General features: G+C 44.8%; 1 long non-coding RNA gene across 1 annotated transcript; it reads right to left on the bottom strand.

The window, feature by feature from the left end:
• Positions 1–13,551: 13,551 nt before the first annotated feature.
• On the bottom strand, positions 13,552–17,139 carry LOC138680984 (uncharacterized). Its single transcript, XR_011321863.1, has 3 exons — positions 16,794–17,139; positions 13,924–14,084; positions 13,552–13,749 (listed from the first exon to the last, which is right to left on the bottom strand). It is a non-coding gene; the product is annotated as an uncharacterized lncRNA (long non-coding RNA).
• Between the last annotated feature and the right edge of the window lie 587 nt (positions 17,140–17,726).

Raw genomic sequence — 17,726 nt, 5'->3', positions numbered from 1 at the left:
CTGCTTTACATAGTTTTGTATCATCTGAAAATATCGATATTTTACTGTGTAAACTTTCTACCAGATCATTAATGAATATGTTGAAGAGAACAGGTCCCAATACTGACCCCTGCGGTACCCCACTGGTCACAGCGACCCAGTTAGAGACTATACCATTTATAACCACCCTCTGCTTTCTATCACTAAGCCAGTTACTAACCCATTTACACACATTTTCCCCCAGACCAAGCATTCTCATTTTGTGTACCAACCTCTTGTGCGGCACGGTATCAAACGCTTTGGAAAAATCGAGATATACCACGTCCAATGACTCACCGTGGTCCAGTCTATAGCTTACCTCTTCATAAAAACTGATTAGATTGGTTTGACAGGAGCGATTTCTCATAAACCCATGCTGATATGGAGTTAAACAGTTATTCTCATTGAGATAATCCAGAATAACATCCCTCAGAAACCCTTCAAATATTTTACCAACAATAGAGGTTAGACTTACTGGCCTATAATTTCCAGGTTCACTTTTAGAGCCCTTTTTGAATATTGGCACCACATTTGCTATGCGCCAGTCCTGCGGAACAGACCCTGTCGCTATAGAGTCCCTAAAAATAAGAAATAATGGTTTATCTATTACATTACTTAGTTCTCTTAGTACTCGTGGGTGTACAGCAGGCAGATAAAACAGCAGGCAGATAAAACAGTGAAGCAAATACAGACGACGATTGTTTCACACTTACAGTGTGCTTCAACCATTGAAGCGCAATGATCGTTGTGGTGATGCCACAGTAAAGGATTTTGTTGCACGGGATGGTATGTGCCAATCCGCTTTCTTTTCTATGGACATTTTAATTTTTTGGGGTTAATGCTCTGTATAAGAAACTATCCCATACAGCTGAAAAAAATGTATTCCAACGTGAACCTTCATTTTTTGCGCTTTTGGTTTTTTTTCTTTAATTCTTCCAAGAGCCATAACTTTTTATTTTTCCGTCAACGGAGCCAAATGTGGGCTTGTTATTTTTGCATGTTGAGTTTGTCGTTTTTATTGACATGACCTTTTCTGTTTGTTTTTTTCTCTTTATGGATTTTTCCATATATTTTGTTATGTGTGCAGCAATGCCAAATGTTTGCTTTTTACATTTTTATTTTTTATACTTATAATTTTTACTTTACTTTTTAGTAGACTTGAACCTGAGATTGTTTAATCACTCGCTCTATATACTGTAATACTATAGTATATCATTATAGAGAGAAAATCGATGTTTGCTGTGAAGACACAGGTGAGACGTCACAAGAGGAGGGTAGGTTCACACGATCGATTTCTCCACATATGTGAAAAATGGTTCTATTATTCTCATCAGAATTTGATCAATGCTGCTGGAAAAAAGGAATGAATTCCGGCTTCAGCACCACACGCAGGGGGGACAGCACTTACTGTAGCGCCGTCTCTCCTGCGGGCAGTACGTGCACACGGAGGAGAGTGCACACTGTTCTCCGTGTACACGTGTGCGGGACACTTTGCGGACCATGCCGGAGGAAAACGGACATGTCTCCGTGTTTTCAACACGGACACACGGTCCGTGAAAGCACGGAGACATTTGCCTAGACCCATTCATTTGAATGGGTCTACGTGTGTCAGTGTCTCCGGTACGTGAAAAAACTGTCAGTACACGTACCAGAGACACTGACATGTGAAAGAGGCCTTAGAGGTAGATGTTGGCTGTGTAACACAACCAGCATCTACCGAGATTGGTGCTGGCTCAGCTATTGAGCATGTATCATACATACCAGTAAGTCCATTGTTTGGAAGAGTTTTAAAAAGACCCGCCTTTCGCCATTTTGGGGGTGAATGAAGCTCTTTGCTAAAATGTACGCCAAACAAGGCTTGGATGCCTCTACCCTGAGCCTAGCAAACTTGCTAAGTTGTTCATTATTTGGGAGATATATTGTTTAGAAGTATGTGTATTTTTCATGTCGTGGAATACGCCATGTGCTACATTAATGCTGACGTAGGCTGTTGTGCCAGTGTTGTAAAATGTCCCCCATTTAGGACCCATTTTGCATCATTGGATGGTGTAGCATAACTGCTGGTAATTGTTATGATTGTATATCAACTCACTCGGGAAAACAGGTAAAACACTAAAAAACTACATACTGATCCTGCTGATTCCTGTACGAACTAGAGATCCTGACCTCACAGTCCTGCATGAGCTAAGATAGCGCTAACCACAGCCTAGAGGATAGCAGCTTGGACCTCTGCTGCCTGAAAGGCCATCCAGCTCATCACATTATTCCTAAGGAACCAGAGGGCTGAGCAGAGTGAAAATTACCTACAGAAGGGAAAGTGCGCTGAAATAGAAAAAGATCCCAGAGTGAGTAAAACAAACCAGTAAATGAAAAGTTAAGGTACGGACTGCTAGAGAATATGCCTACTTCCTAAGCAAGAAATAGAACATAGGGGCAGGGTGAGAAGCATAAACAGCAGATATATAAACCCTAGCTGGTCTTTCATTGACTGGCGTAAACTACCAAAGTTTTGCTGGACATCCAAATGAGACTATCACCAGCAGGAAATACCAGCAAGGGGAAAGTATATAAAACTGCACTCGAAAGGTGATAGAGCAGACAAATGAGTAAATGAAACACGTTACCCTGAAAAGACAAAAACTAGGATAACAGACCATAAAAACAAAGAAAAAAGTGTAAGTGCTGTGGCTCAGCATGATTTTGTTAAGTAAACTACAGGCATTGTAAGGTTGGCAGTGTTATACTGATTAAAATAATACCTGGGGTGAAGAAACCCATCTTGTGCATATTATCATTTGCACAAGGAAAGACTAGAAGCAATGGGATGAAACTGAATGGGAGGAGACACAGATTATATATTCTGTAAGTCTTCACAAGGTTGCCACACACTGTTGTTGGTATGTTGGCCCATTCCTCCATGCAGATCTCCTCTAGAGCAGTGATGTTTTTGGCTTTTCGCTTGGCAACACGGACTTTCAACTCCCTCCAAAGGTTTTCTATAGGGTTGAGATCTGGAGACTGGCTAGGCCACTCCAGGACCTTGAAATGCTTCTTACGAAGCCACTCCTTCGTTGCCCTGGCGGTGTGCTTTGGATCATTGTCATGTTGAAAGACCCAGCCACGTTTCATCTTCAATGCCCTTGCTGATGGAAGGAGGTTTGCACTCAAAATCTCACGATACATGGCCCCATTCATTCTTTCATGTACCCGGATCAGTCGTCCTGGCCCCTTTGCAGAGAAACAGCCCCAAAGCATGATATTTCCACCACCATGCTTTACAGTAGGTATGGTGTTTGATGGATGCAACTCAGTATTCTTTTTCCTCCAAACACGACAAGTTGTGTTTCTACCAAACAGTTCCAGTTTGGTTTCATCAGACCATAGGACATTCTCCCAAAACTCCTCTGGATCATCCAAATGCTCTCTAGTAAACTTCAGATGGGCCCGGACATGTACTGGCTTAAGCAGTGGGACACGTCTGGCACTGCAGGATCTGAGTCCATGGTGGCGTAGTGTGTTACTTATGGTAGGCCTTGTTACATTGGTCCCAGCTCTCTGCAGTTCATTCACTAGGTCCCCCCGCGTGGTTCTGGGATTTTTGCTCACCGTTCTTGTGATCATTCTGACCCCACGGGGTGGGATTTTGCGTGGAGCCCCAGATCGAGGGAGATTATCAGTGGTCTTATATGTCTTCCATTTTCTAATTATTGCTGCCACTGTTGATTTCTTCACTCCAAGCTGGTTGGCTATTGCAGATTCAGTCTTCCCAGCCTGGTGCAGGGCTGCAATTTTGTTTCTGGTGTCCTTTGACAGCTCTTTGGTCTTCACCATAGTGGAGTTTGGAGTCAGACTGTTTGAGGGTGTGCACAGGTGTCTTTTTATACTGATAACAAGTTTAAACAGGTGCCATTACTACAGGTAATGAGTGGAGGAAAGAGGAGACTCTTAAAGAAGAAGTTACAGGTCTGTGAGAGCCAGAACTCTTGATTGTTTGTTTCTGACCATATACTTATTTTCCACCATAATATGCAAATAAAATGTTAAAAAAACAGACAATGTGATTTTCTGGATTTTTTTTTCTCAGTTTGTCTCCCATAGTTGAGGTCTACCTATGATGTAAATTACAGACGCCTCTCATCTTTTTAAGTGGTGGAACTTGCACTATTGCTGACTGACTAAATACTTTTTTGCCCCACTGTATGTAAAGGTAAAATCTCGATAAAAAATATGACGTCGATCTTGAATTTCTGCAATCGTCAGGAGTGAAGATATCTCATAAGTTGAGAATTCCATAAAATCCCAAAGGGCTGAGAACATCCCAGAACCTGGCCCACGTGATGTCATCAAGAGGAGGAGTGTTAGTGTAACTTGCTTTCCTTCGCTAGCTGAGCCATGTCTGGGGCCGGCGTAGTAAGTTTCTTATGTTTTATCCTTGTATGTAATTGTATATGCTGTATTGTTTTGTCCCCTTTGTAAAATCTTTTGTATATTTTTATTAACACTGACTATAATTCCGGATAAAGTATAAAATGTAATAGTTCTGTTCCTTTTGTTCTGTAAACCGCACCTTGAAGCTATACACTACCAGAATCAGACGTCCAGTCAGCCAATATAAAAAACAACTGGTGGTGGCAGCGAGTAATTCTGGGGTTATCGTGGAGTTAGCAGTCACTGTATTGGGGGTATATACACATATACCATGCGTGACAATCAGAAGTGTATATACCGTACGATCACTGGCCTATTAGTATAAACAGCCTGCGGCCTCCTCTGTTATTCGTCAGTCAATTGCGTAATTGTCCAGACCATAGGGGGCAGCAGAGAGCTGTTCACTCCAGAGATAAAAGCAGGTGGGTTCAGTTACGACTCCCCTGTCTGCAGACCTTTGACACTAGTCATCCTAGATTTAGTTACATGGTCATCCTAATCACTATTTATCGTCAGTTTACATATTTGAAGTAGCCTAGCACTTATATAAAGTTTGTGCTGTTAAACCTCCACCTGCACAAAAATCAGTAAAAAGTATGTGGCCAATAAGGGGTTTAATCTGTTTTTATCTTTGAGGGTTCCATTATTGGAGTTATTTCCATTAATAGAAGCATATACTCCTGAAGAGGCGATGATGGCGGCTGCCCTCGGTGACTCACCTCCTGAGTCTCTTCCCTGAATTATCTTGGAGTGGTTTGTTTTCTCTGGGAAGATGAAAGCTGCAATCGTGATCAGGAGCAAATCAACAGTAGGTTAGCAGTAAATGGTCGATATGGATTGGATTAACCCTTCACATTGCTCGTGTTTCGCACAGCCTTCGTATTGTGGTCATCAAAGACTATTTTTACTATTAGTAACGGTATGGGGCTGTAAAGGACTGAACAACTTGGTATTCTTATCAGGACCCTCAGTCCTGCACTGTATCGGATAATAGAAGGTCAGAAGCTGAAAACTGAGGTATTAATTGGGTTTTTCAACAAGACAATGGCCAAAAACACTAAACCATGTCTGCATCTTAATACGCGAGGAGAAACGGAATGAATGTCATAGGCAGGAACCCAACAGAGATGTGATGGAGCCCGAAATGTGACTCCAACATGCAAACAAGAGTGGAGTGTTGTCATCCTTCGCCAACCATGTGGTGGTAGGAGGCCAAATTATAGCATGAACCTCTGCTTTTAAGCCATGTCAACATCTGTTTTGCAAATTGCCTCTTCAGAGAGGAATAGGTCTTGCATAGCGAATAAGTCTCCTCACTCTGATATGTCAGGCCTTGCTTGTCCCTCTACACAAGGAGAAATGATACTGCTTACATCCCAACATCTGTTTTGTCCCTTCTCTATGTACAGAGGTTGGACAAAATAATGGAAACACCTAACATTTTGGCATCATAATCTTCGAACATGTGATAAACATGCAAACCGTGACATATGGTAATGTTTTGTAGTTGATTATTTGTGTTATGTGATATGTGTATGTAAATTAACTGTTTGTTTTGCATAATTGTAAGAACATTGATGAGAACCTGATACCAATGGCAGACCTATCAGATTTTCAAAGAGGCCAAATTGCTGGTGCTCGTATGGCAGGTGCTGGTGTAACAGAAAGTGCCCGAATGCTTGGCGTGTCAAGAGGTACTGTCTCCAAAGTAATGACTGCGTTTGAAAGAGAAGGAAAAACGTCCGCAGCAAAGCACAGGTCCGGCCGAAAGTCAATGATGACTGAGAGAGACCGTTGGACTCTAAAGCGAATTGTGAGAGAGGATCGCAAGACCACGGCTCCGAAAATCACTGCTGAGCTCAATGAACACCAACAGAACCCAGTTTCCAAGAAAACTGTTCGTTGGGAGCTGCACAAATCTGGATTCCACGGAAGAGCTGCAATTAGAAAACCACTGCTCTCAATGACAAATGTTTCCAAGCATTTAGAGTGGTGTAGAAACCTCCAGAATTGGTCTCTCGAGCAGTGGAAACATGTGATATTCTTAGATGAATCATCGTTTACCCTATTTCTGACCTTCGGCTGAGTGTAGGTTTGGAGACAGCCGAAAGAAGCATTCCATCCAGACTGCCTTCTCCCAACCGTAAAACATGGCGGAGGTTCTGTGGTGATCTGGGGAGCTTTTTCGTGGAGATCCGCTGGGCCAATGATATCCCTTCATGGAAGTATAAACAGCCGAGATTATTTAGGCATTTTGGGCGACCAAGTGCATCCAATGGTTCAAGCACTGTTCCCGGAGGGGAACGCCATCTTTCAGGATGATAATGCACCAATTCATACAGCTAGAATCGTTAAAACATGGCACGAGGAACATTCTAATAAAGTTAAGCCTGTCATCTGGCCCCCACAATCCCCAGACCTCAACATTATTGAGCATTTATGGTCGATTTTAGAGATTCAAGTTAGACGTCGATTTCCGCCGCCATCGTCGCTCAAAGAACTGGAGGGTGTTTTAACTGCAGAATGGGCTACAATTCCTTTGGAAACAATTCACACCTTGTATGAATCCATACCTCAGAGAATTGAGGCTGTAATCGCCACAAAAGGTGGATCTACACCAGATTAAACTAACTTTTGTTGATGTTTCCAGGTGTTTCCATTATTTTGTCCAACCCCTGTATGTACATCAGATAACCGTGGTCAACCAACAGTCGACAGTGACTTGTAAGAAGGTCCATTAGTTTGGTAAGTAGAATAAAGTTCCAAATGGTGCTTTTCTGGAGTGCGGGAGGGAGACGGTTGTCCATCAGCTGCAAGAAGCCACAGTTTATGACCCTCAAGAACTTCTTAAGAACATTGAGAGAACTTCTGAACTCAACTATGCTGGAAGAGCAACACACCATCATTTATACATGTTCTTGTAATAATGAAGACAATCTACATGTGTTTTGTCGACCGGCAGATGTAGGAACAGGGGCGTAACAACTGCGGTCGCAGGGGTCGCGACTGCGACGGGGCCCACAGTGTTTTCAGGGCCCGCCCAGTCCAGCAAACAAGTAGCAGGGGAAGGAGACAAGTCACCCACGCATCCTGCTGGCCACGCCCACAGCTTCACCAGACTTTCAGCAGTGTGCGGCGAGTGGGCGTGTCCATGAAGGACATGTGACCTAGCAGAAGGGCTGTGCGTATCACTGACTGAAGCTGGAGAGATGGCAGGCATTAGCTGGTGAGTGATGTGCTGCTTACACCTGACACACACGCACGCACACACACACACACACACACACACACACACCTACCTGTTCTATGTGCACAGGACCTGTGATGAGGTCACAGGAGGGGAGGAGTCAGGGGTCACATGATCAGTGGCCTCAGTGTATGCACTATGCAGGACTCTGCTGTGCTTGATTGTCATGGTGCTGAATGAGGGGATGTTTATGTAACAGAGCCGTGTGTGTACAAGGTGTACAGAGCGGAGCCGTGTATGTGTGTAGTGGAGCAAGGTGTACGGAGCGGAGTCAGGTGTGTACGAGGTCTACAAAGCTGAGCCGAGGGTGAAAGAGGTGAGCGGATTCGTGTATGTATGGGGTGTATGGAGTGGTGCTGCGTGTGTAAGAGGTGTATGGAGCGGAGCCGCATGTGTACGGGGTGGACGGAGCGGAGCCGCGTGTGTACAAGGTGTACAGAGTTCTCGGAGCGAAGCCGTGTGTTCAAGGTGTAGGGATCGGAGCCGCGTGTGTACAAGGTGTACGGAGCGGAGCCGTGTGTGTACAAGGTGTACGGAGCGGAGCCGTGTGTGTACAAGGTGTACGGAGCGGAGCCGTGTGTGTACAAGGTGTACGGAGCGGAGCCGTGTGTGTACAAGGTGTACGGAGCGGAGCCGTGTGTGTACAAGGTGTACGGAGCGGAGCCGTGTGTGTACAAGGTGTACGGAGCGGAGTCAGGTGTGTACGAGGTCTACAAAGCTGAGCCGAGGGTGAAAGAGGTGAGCGGATTCGTGTATGTATGGGGTGTATGGAGTGGTGCTGCGTGTTTAAGAGGTGTATGGAGCGGAGCCGCATGTGTACGGGGTGGACGGAGCGGAGCCGCGTGTGTACAAGGTGTACAGAGTTCTCGGAGCGAAGCCGTGTGTTCAAGGTGTAGGGATCGGAGCCGCGTGTGTACAAGGTGTACAGAGTTCTCGGAGCGAAGCCGTGTGTACAAGGTGTAGGGATCGGAGCCGCGTGTGTACAAGGTGTACAGAGCGGAGCCGCGTGTGTACAAGGTGTACGGAGCGGAGCCGTGTGTGTACAAGGTGTACGGAGCGGAGCCGTGTGTGTACAAGGTGTACGGAGCGGAGCCGTGTGTGTACAAGGTGTACGGAGCGGAGCCGTGTGTGTACAAGGTGTACGGAGCGGAGCCGTGTGTGTACGGGTTCTCGGAGCGAAGCCGTGTGTGTACGGGTTCTCGGAGCAGAGCCGCGTGTGTACAAGGTGTACGGAGCACAGCCGCGTGTGTACAAGGTGTACGGAGCAGAGCCGCGTGTGTACGGGCTGTACACGGCTGTGGGCAGAGCCCAGCATGTGCACTGTGGGGGAGTATTGTGTGTACTTGCCAGTGTCAGAATGTGCAGTGCGTATGCTCCAGAGCCGACCAGTACACCCAATACACCCCCACACTGCACAGGTCCGGAAATGACGCACTGCAGCGTCATACCAGGAAGAAACAGCACACAGAGTTCAAACGCCGGGAGTGCGCTTGGAATTAGAGCGAGGGAGGACATATTACTATAGGGACATGTTAGTTATAAAATCATTTTTCTCAGCGATTACAGGGCAGTATTAGGTCAGACTACACAACATTGCAACACAACTATAGTGTGCGAAATGAATAGGGAAAATGTGAATTTCAGTGGGAAATATTTTGGCGCGGGGGGGGGGGGCCCATTTGAAAGTTCGCATCGGGGCCCCTCACTTTGTAGTTACGCCACTGGTTAGGAAAATATACATTTTCTGTACAAATCCCTAGTTAGACCGCACATGGAGTACTGTGTCCAGTTTTGGGCACCGGTGCTCAGGAAGGATATAATGGAACTAGAGAGAGTACAAAGGAGGGCAACAAAATTAATAAAGGGGATGGGAGAACTACAATACCCAGATAGATTAGCGAAATTAGGATTATTTAGTCTAGAAAAAAGACGACTGAGGGGCGATCTAATAACCATGTATAAGTATATAAGGGGACAATACAAATATCTCGCTGAGGATCTGTTTATACCAAGGAAGGTGACGGGCACAAGGGGGCATTCTTTGCGTCTGGAGGAGAGAAGGTTTTTCCACCAACATAGAAGAGGATTCTTTACTGTTAGGGCAGTGAGAATCTGGAATTGCTTGCCTGAGGAGGTGGTGATGGCGAACTCAGTCGAGGGGTTCAAGAGAGGCCTGGATGTCTTCCTGGAGCAGAACAATATTGTATCATACAATTATTAGGTTCTGTAGAAGGACGTAGATCTGGGTATTTATTATGATGGAATATAGGCTGAACTGGATGGACAAATGTCTTTTTTCGGCCTTACTAACTATGTTACTATGTTACTATGTTACTATGTATGTATTACACAGTAATGCTATCTCCCCAGTATATCCCACGTATCCCAAAATAGCTCTGATTTGTTGAAGCATGTTCTCCACAAGAAGTCTGCAGGTGCCCTGAGGCAGTGTTCCCCAACTCCAGTCCTCAAGACCCACCAACAGATCATGTTTTCAGGTTTTCCTTTGTTTTGCACAGGTAATGCAATTATCACCTGGGCAATACTAAGGAAATCCTGAAAACATGACCTGTTGGTGGGCCTTGAGGACTGGAGTTGGGGACCCCTGCCCTGAGGTATCTGACTCCATTAGCAGCCGATCCTTTAAAGGGATTGTCCAGGTTTTCACAAAAAGCTGAAGTCACTCTACGACGGTCCCTTTGACAGTTTATGGTTACACAGGTCTGACCACAGCACGCTGTGAAGCTCTCCGTGCCTGAGACCTTTCCATCATGGCAGCATTTCTCTACATGTTCTGCCATATATCTATCATAGCTGCGATGCTCGGCTATTTTCTACCCTAGCTGTGATGGTATCAATCATAGCTAGCAGGAACTTTCTTATCCGTTTGGTCTATAATAATTTTTTTTGTAGGATCGGAACAGACTGACTAGATTTTGAGTGACTTTTACATCAAGGAGTTTTTTGTGCCCATGACCCTATTGTGGTTTCACCAGTTCTTCATATCATTTCCAGTGGGTATTAATTACGGCATATCAGGAACACTCCCCATTATGACGGAAACACCCCAGAAGACCTGCTGTACATCGGGAAAATTCTACATGCTGCTGTATACCGGGAACATCCCACATCCTGCTGTATACAGGGAACACCCCAAATCTTGCTGTATACTAGGAACATCTTACATCCTGTGATAAACCAGGAACACCTCTCTTCCTGCCTTATACTGGGAACACCCAACGTCCTGCTGCAAACCAGGAACTCAACACATCCTGCCATATACTGGGAACACCCCACATCCTGCCTTATACCGGGAACTCCCCACATCCAGCGTATACTGGGAACTCTCCACATCCTACCTTATGGCAGGAGCATCCTACATCCTGCCTTATGCCGGGAACACCCCAGATCCTGCCTTATACCGGGAACTCCTCACATCATACTTTATCCCGGGAACTCCCTATGTCCTACCTTGTACTGGAAACACCCCACATCCTTCCTTGCACCCGAAACACCCTACATCCTGCCTTATGCTGGGAACACCTCACATCCTGCCATATACGGGGAACTCACAACATTATGCCTTATTCCGGGAACTTCCCACATCCTGCCTTGTACTGGAAACACCCCACATCCTTCCTTGCACCCGAAACACCCTACATCCTGCCTTATGCTGGGAACACCGCACATCCTGCCATATACGGGGAACTCACCACATTATGCCTTATTCCGGGAACTTCCCACATCCTGCCTTGTACTGGAAACACCCCACATCCTGCTTTGTAACGGAAACACCCCATATCCTGCCTTATGCCAGGAACACCCCACATCCTGCCATATACCGGGAATTCCCTTCATCTTGCCTGATATTGGGAACACCCCACATCTTGCCTTATACCGGGAACTCCCCACATCCTGCTGTATACTGGGAGCTCCCCAAATGCTGCAGTATACAGGGAACTCCCCAAATCCTGCCTTATACTGGGAACTCCCTACATCCTGCCTTATACCGAGAACACCCCACATCCTGCTGTATGCTGGGAACACTCAACAAGTCCTGCAATAAACGAAGAACATTCCTCAAGACTTCTATTCCAAGAATAACCCACAAGGCCTGGCATATACCGGGAACATTCCACAAGATCTGCCAGAGAACGATGACAGGAAATGGGTACCAAGGGTGCTAAACTGAGAGACCAGATTCACAGGGAACACCCACTGAGCTCTGAACCTGAAGCTCCACCAGCTGCATGTCCAAAGAAAAACAGTTCTGGGAAATTGAAGAAGCAAAATAAATCAGGCCACAATGAAGAGTGATCTAAACCTTTCCATAGGCACAAGTAAAGTTTACATTTGCGTAAACTAAAAACCCACTAGAGATGTATGGGTGCAAATCTTACAATTATCATTCATAAAGTCCTTATTTGAATGTTTATTACTCGCAATGTTGCTTCATCTCTTTACGCCATTCTCAGATAAGTGTATGAGCTGCGCGGCTCCCACCAGTGGGATGTCAAGAGTTCATCCAATCGCAATAGGCTGACGATGAGCTGAGACCCACAGTCAGGTCCAACATCCACACCAACCTCGCTCCTTCCTCCGCTCAGAAAAGAGGGCGACGGCTGATTAGATTCCATTGTAATCCAGATTTGCCCATCATTTCTTCTGTGGGTCGTATTTTACCCCAGTAACTTCCTAGAGAAGCAATATGGCCGTCATCTTACCGAACATCCTTCCATCATTCTACACCTACCACACAAGAATATGATAAATCCATAAGTCGGGGAGATGTTGCGCTCCTGTGGGTTTCAAGCTTACCAAAACTTTAGCAATTTCACCCACAAATGCAAATCTGCTCACTTATTATGGATATATCCATGAATTGTGTCCATCTTGTTTTTTATAGATATGGCATGGAAAATATTGAACGTCCATTGCCATATGAGGTCTCTGTTACTGAGTCGTCCCTTCTGCCTTCGGTGCAGTATTTTTTCACCTTGCATTGATTAGCACCTCTTTAGTAATTAAGATGTATACAGTCAAAGTTTACCCTTCCAACAACTGTCAGCTACTTGTTAGATACTCCGTGTCCACACTCCATGTCTGCTCTCCATCAGATAACCTACTTTAATTACCTGTTTAATGTGGGTGGGAGGGGGTCCATGCAGTGATCCAATGCCCCCAGACTTTGATCTGTCTACCTCATACATATTTATCTGTCTCCACTTCCAAACTGATCACCAGGGTTAGACTCTGCCACCATATTGTTTGGAGGGACGATGCTTACTTTGGTTAAAGGCAGCATGTGCAGCACCCGACTCTATTGAGGGGCAATCAGAAGAACCATCCATTACGTCGATCTGAGGACCAATGATTGCGACCAACTCCCTATTTACACTCTCAGTGTCCCGTCACTTTTGTCGGTTATTTAATTATTGTGCTTCCTATGTCTTCTGGATTATTCAAGTGTGTTCTTGACGATTAATCTGATTAAGCCCTAAATGCCATTTTGGGTTGATGCTTGGTTTCCTGACCTCCTAGACTCTGAGCTAGGAACCTCTGCCTCCTGTTTCCATTCATAGCTCTCTGTTTTTGACACGTTTCTCCCTCTTTGCCCCTTTGAATCCCAGGAGAACTCATGTAAGTAACATCAGATCCCGGTTTTGAGTTACAAGGTGAATATCGGGGTTCTCCTGGACCCCACTAAGTGAAGTGGCCTAACCAATGGGCACAGTCGTTAATGTCTGAGATTTTATTAGTTCACTATTTTTAATGCAGAAATCTTGATTATGGGTAAAGTTTTTGACTTTTGTTTCCCCTTTTCTTTGGCACTCAATGACCCCATTACCGACCAGAACTTGGGTCCATCACAATTGGCATCGTTCTCATGCCAGTGGCTCCAACCACGACACTAGTCCCAGATTTCGGCTCACGTCCTGTTTCCGTTTCGTCTCGGTCAGAACATGGCGTCCTTGGCGAGTAAACAAACAATTCCATTTTGTTGAACGCCCCATGGGAAACATCAACATGTCTCCAGAAGGTCAAGCAAGCATCTTCTGCCAAAGAAAAAAAATCACACGGCGCACAATGAATTTACTGTAACCATGTTTTTCTTCTTGGGCAGCGACCAATAACACAAATAGAAATTCATTTTCAACGCTTTTAGTTTCCATTCCCGTTAAATCCAAACCTAGAAGATGCAGAACAGCTCATTGGACCCACGGACTTACCGACTTAACACTTTCATGACCTCGGTTGCCGGACATTTTTGGATGGGTGTTCTGTAATGATAAGGATGTTTTTCATTTTTTTTTGTTTTTCACACCCTTCTTCGAAGGTTGTTTGTTTTTTTTCCCTGGAAGAGTTCTGCTTTTGAATGAGAACAAAATTTCTATATGGGATGAAATAGTAAAAAAAAAACACAATGGCATAATTACTGCCCTGCATATTTTTCTTATGGCATTTGCTGGATGAAAAAAATAACCTGTTAACGCCGGTCACACTGATATTAAGGTTATATAATTTTTTTTATTCTATCTTACTGCTTTACATAAGCATTGCAGGGTATTACAACAGACATAAGACAATTAAAAAGTCCTATAAAAGGATTAGGTGAAGAAAAAAAATTAAGAAAAATAACGGAAAAATGTTTTGAATTAAACTTTTTTTCTTTTTTTAAATGTAGAAACAAAATTAATTGATAAAAACATATAATTGGTATTTCTATTTCCAGGACACCCAGATCTATAAGACAGTCATGTTATGTAACCCCTACAGTGAGCATCATAAAAAAGTAAAAAACATAAAAACAGGTTTTTTTCATCACATGCGGAATAAAACACAATCAAAAAGTCATATAAATAAAAATATCACATCATGCTGTCCTGCAAAAATCAAATGGTCACACGGCACAAAATGTAAAAAGTGACACTTTCCAGAACATGGTGATGCAGTAAAAAAATATTTTTTGGCAAAATATAGTTATATTGTGCAAAAATATGATATTAGTTTGATCGTACTGACCTGAAAAATTAAGCTTTTATTATTATTTATTATTTGCTTGTTACCGCATTGTGAGTGGCGTAAAAAAATAATGAAAAATCTTGAAGTGTAGTTTTAGAATAGAAAGAGATAAAAAAATGTTATGTACCCCAAAATGCAACCAATAAAAACGTCATCGCTTTTTCAACTTGCTCTGTTGACGGAAAAATAAATAAGCTATAGCTCTCAAAACATTTTTCATCTGTTGATAAGTTAATTCTGCCTCCCAAAAATCAGCATAAGGCCCGGTCCATATCTATCTTGAGCTCTACTTCGAGTGGGGCTTCCATGTAAATCCCCTAAAAATCTTGAATTTCTGAGATTTCAATTGAAACTCTAATTTAAGTGTTCAGCGTAGAGCGCAAGAAAAATGTAAACTGATCTAAAATGTTATGTACCCAAAACTTACCAAGTAAGGCCGGGGTCACACTTGCGAGTGCAATGCAGGAAACTCGCACGTGTCTCTCACATCAATACCCGGCACTGCCGCCGGCACTCGGGACCGGACTGTACGGCTGCATGTATTTCTTAACGCTCCGGTCCTAGTGCCGGGTATTGATGCGAGAGACACGTGCGAGTTTCCTGCATTGCACTCGCAAGTGTGACCCCGGCCTAAAACTTCAACTCAACCCACAAAAAAGTCCACACTCAGGTCTGTCATCTGTTATCAGGAGTATAGTTGGTTTCATCGTTGCTGGTAGCACACAGGCGGTGGAAAAGCGGTATGGCTCTCACCCCCTCAAAAATAAATCCTTTTGAGGGGGATATTTGGATTTGGGAGCACAGGTGCCACATGTTTGGCATTAATATAGCGAGGACATCCCACTTAACTGTCTCCAGTAGCACAAGTTGTGCACGGTGTATGGGCCTGACAATGTACGGGCACTACAATGTACTGGGCACTACAAAATAAGATGAGGAATCCAGCTCAACGAGGTAGTGAAAAAAAAAAACCTTTCTTTATTCACTTCAAATCATATTCAGTGGAGGATAAAACATTAGCAGCAACAAAGAATAAAATGCGATATCAACGCGTTTCTGGTGAACAAGCACCCTTAATCATGATATGCCGATCATGGTGAGCTGGACTTTGTCTTACTGGGCACTACAACATACTGGGCACTTAGTGTTTTGGGCACTACAGTGTAATGGGCACTACGATGTACTGGCCACTACAACATACAAGCACTACAATGTATGGGCACTACAATTTACAGGCACTGCAACATGCAAGCACTATAATGTATGGGCACTAAAACGTACGAGCACTATAATGTATGGGCACTTCAATGTACTGGGCACTACAATGTACTGAGCACTACAATTTACAGGCACTGCAACATACAAGCACTATAATGTATGGGCACTACAACGTACGAGCACTATAATGTATGGGCACTTCAATGTACTGGGCACTACAATGTACTGAGCTCTACAATGTATGAGCACTACAATGTACAGGCGCTACAAGTACGAGCACTACAACGTATGGGCACTACAATGTACTGGGCACTACAATGTATGGGCACTACAATGTACAGGCACTATGATGTACGGGAACTACAATGTACGGACACTACAATGTACTGAGCACTACAATGTACTGGGCACTACAATGTATGGGCACTACAACATATGAGCACTGCAATGTATGGGCACTACAATGTACTGGGCCCTTCAGTGTCTGGACACTACAATGTACTGGGCCCTTCAGTGTATGGTCACTACAAAATACTTGGCACTACTTTGGCATATTTGCATTTTCACGCTGCAACTTCCACCTTAACGGATCGGTTTGGGGATGACCGAAGTTTATGGGGTGGGTACAAGTTCCGTTTGTCGACTTAGTCCATCGGCGTTACCGGATGGTGAAGTCCAGAGGTTGTAGGGTTAAACTCCACAGCAGTAATCTGGTGTTGTCTCCGGAGACCCGATTAAGCCAGACTAGGGGATTATGGTCCGTTAGGAGGGAAAACTGTCATCCATACAAATATGGTTGCAACCTTTTGAGTGCCCATACTACCGCCAGGCACTCCTTCTCGATGGCCACATAGCTTACTTCATGGGGCAGTAGTTTCCGACTCTGATAAGCTACCGGGTGTTCTTGGCCGTCCGGCCCGACTTGGCTCAGTACTGCCCCCAATCCAAACATAGAAGCGTCTGTGTGAACAAGGAAACGTTTAGTTGGATCGGGTGCGGCCAATACAGGGGTATTGGTGAGGGCGTCCTTTAGTTGGCGGAAGGCTTCTTCACACTCTGGGGTCCAGGTTAGCTGGCGGGGTTGGTTCTTACGGGTCAGATCAGTGAGGGGCTTGGCTACGCTGCTGTAATTGGGGATGAATTTCCTGTAATACCCCGCTGTCCCTAGAAACACCATGACCTGGGTTTTAGTGCGTGGGGTGGGCCATTTGGCTATGGCCTCAATCTTGGCTGGTTCTGGTCTCTGTTTCCCACTTCCCACGCAATGCCCTAAATACTGAACCTCTGCTTTGCCCACGTGACACTTGTTTGGGTTCAGGGTGATTCCGGCCTTGTGTATCCTGTCCAATACTGTCTCTAGGTGATTTAGATTCTCTTGCCATGTCGCGCTGTAGATGGCGATGTCGTCCAGGTAGGCACAAGCATACAGTAGTCCTGGAGACCATCCAGAAGCCGGTCAGCCAGCCTCTGGAAGGTCGCCGGGGAATTCTTCATCCCGAATGGCATAACTCGAAACTGGAATAAGCCGAACGGGGTGACAAATGCCGACTTGGGAATAGCGTCAGGACTAAGGGGAATCTGCCAGTAGCCGTTGCATAGATCGATGGTGGTCAAATACTTTGCCCCCGCCAGCCAGTCTAACAACTCATCCACACGAGGCATGGGATACGCATTCGTCAACGTTTTCTTATTGAGCTTTCGATAGTCTACACAAAACCGTGTAGTCCCATCCTTCTTGGGCACTAACACTATGGGGGATGCCCAGGGACTATCTGACTCCTCAGTGACCCCT

The sequence above is a fragment of the Ranitomeya imitator genome, chromosome 5, assembly GCF_032444005.1.
Source record: "Ranitomeya imitator isolate aRanImi1 chromosome 5, aRanImi1.pri, whole genome shotgun sequence".
In the NCBI taxonomy this organism is placed as follows: Eukaryota; Metazoa; Chordata; class Amphibia; order Anura; family Dendrobatidae; genus Ranitomeya; species Ranitomeya imitator.
This window is presented reverse-complemented; position numbering and strand designations above follow the sequence as displayed.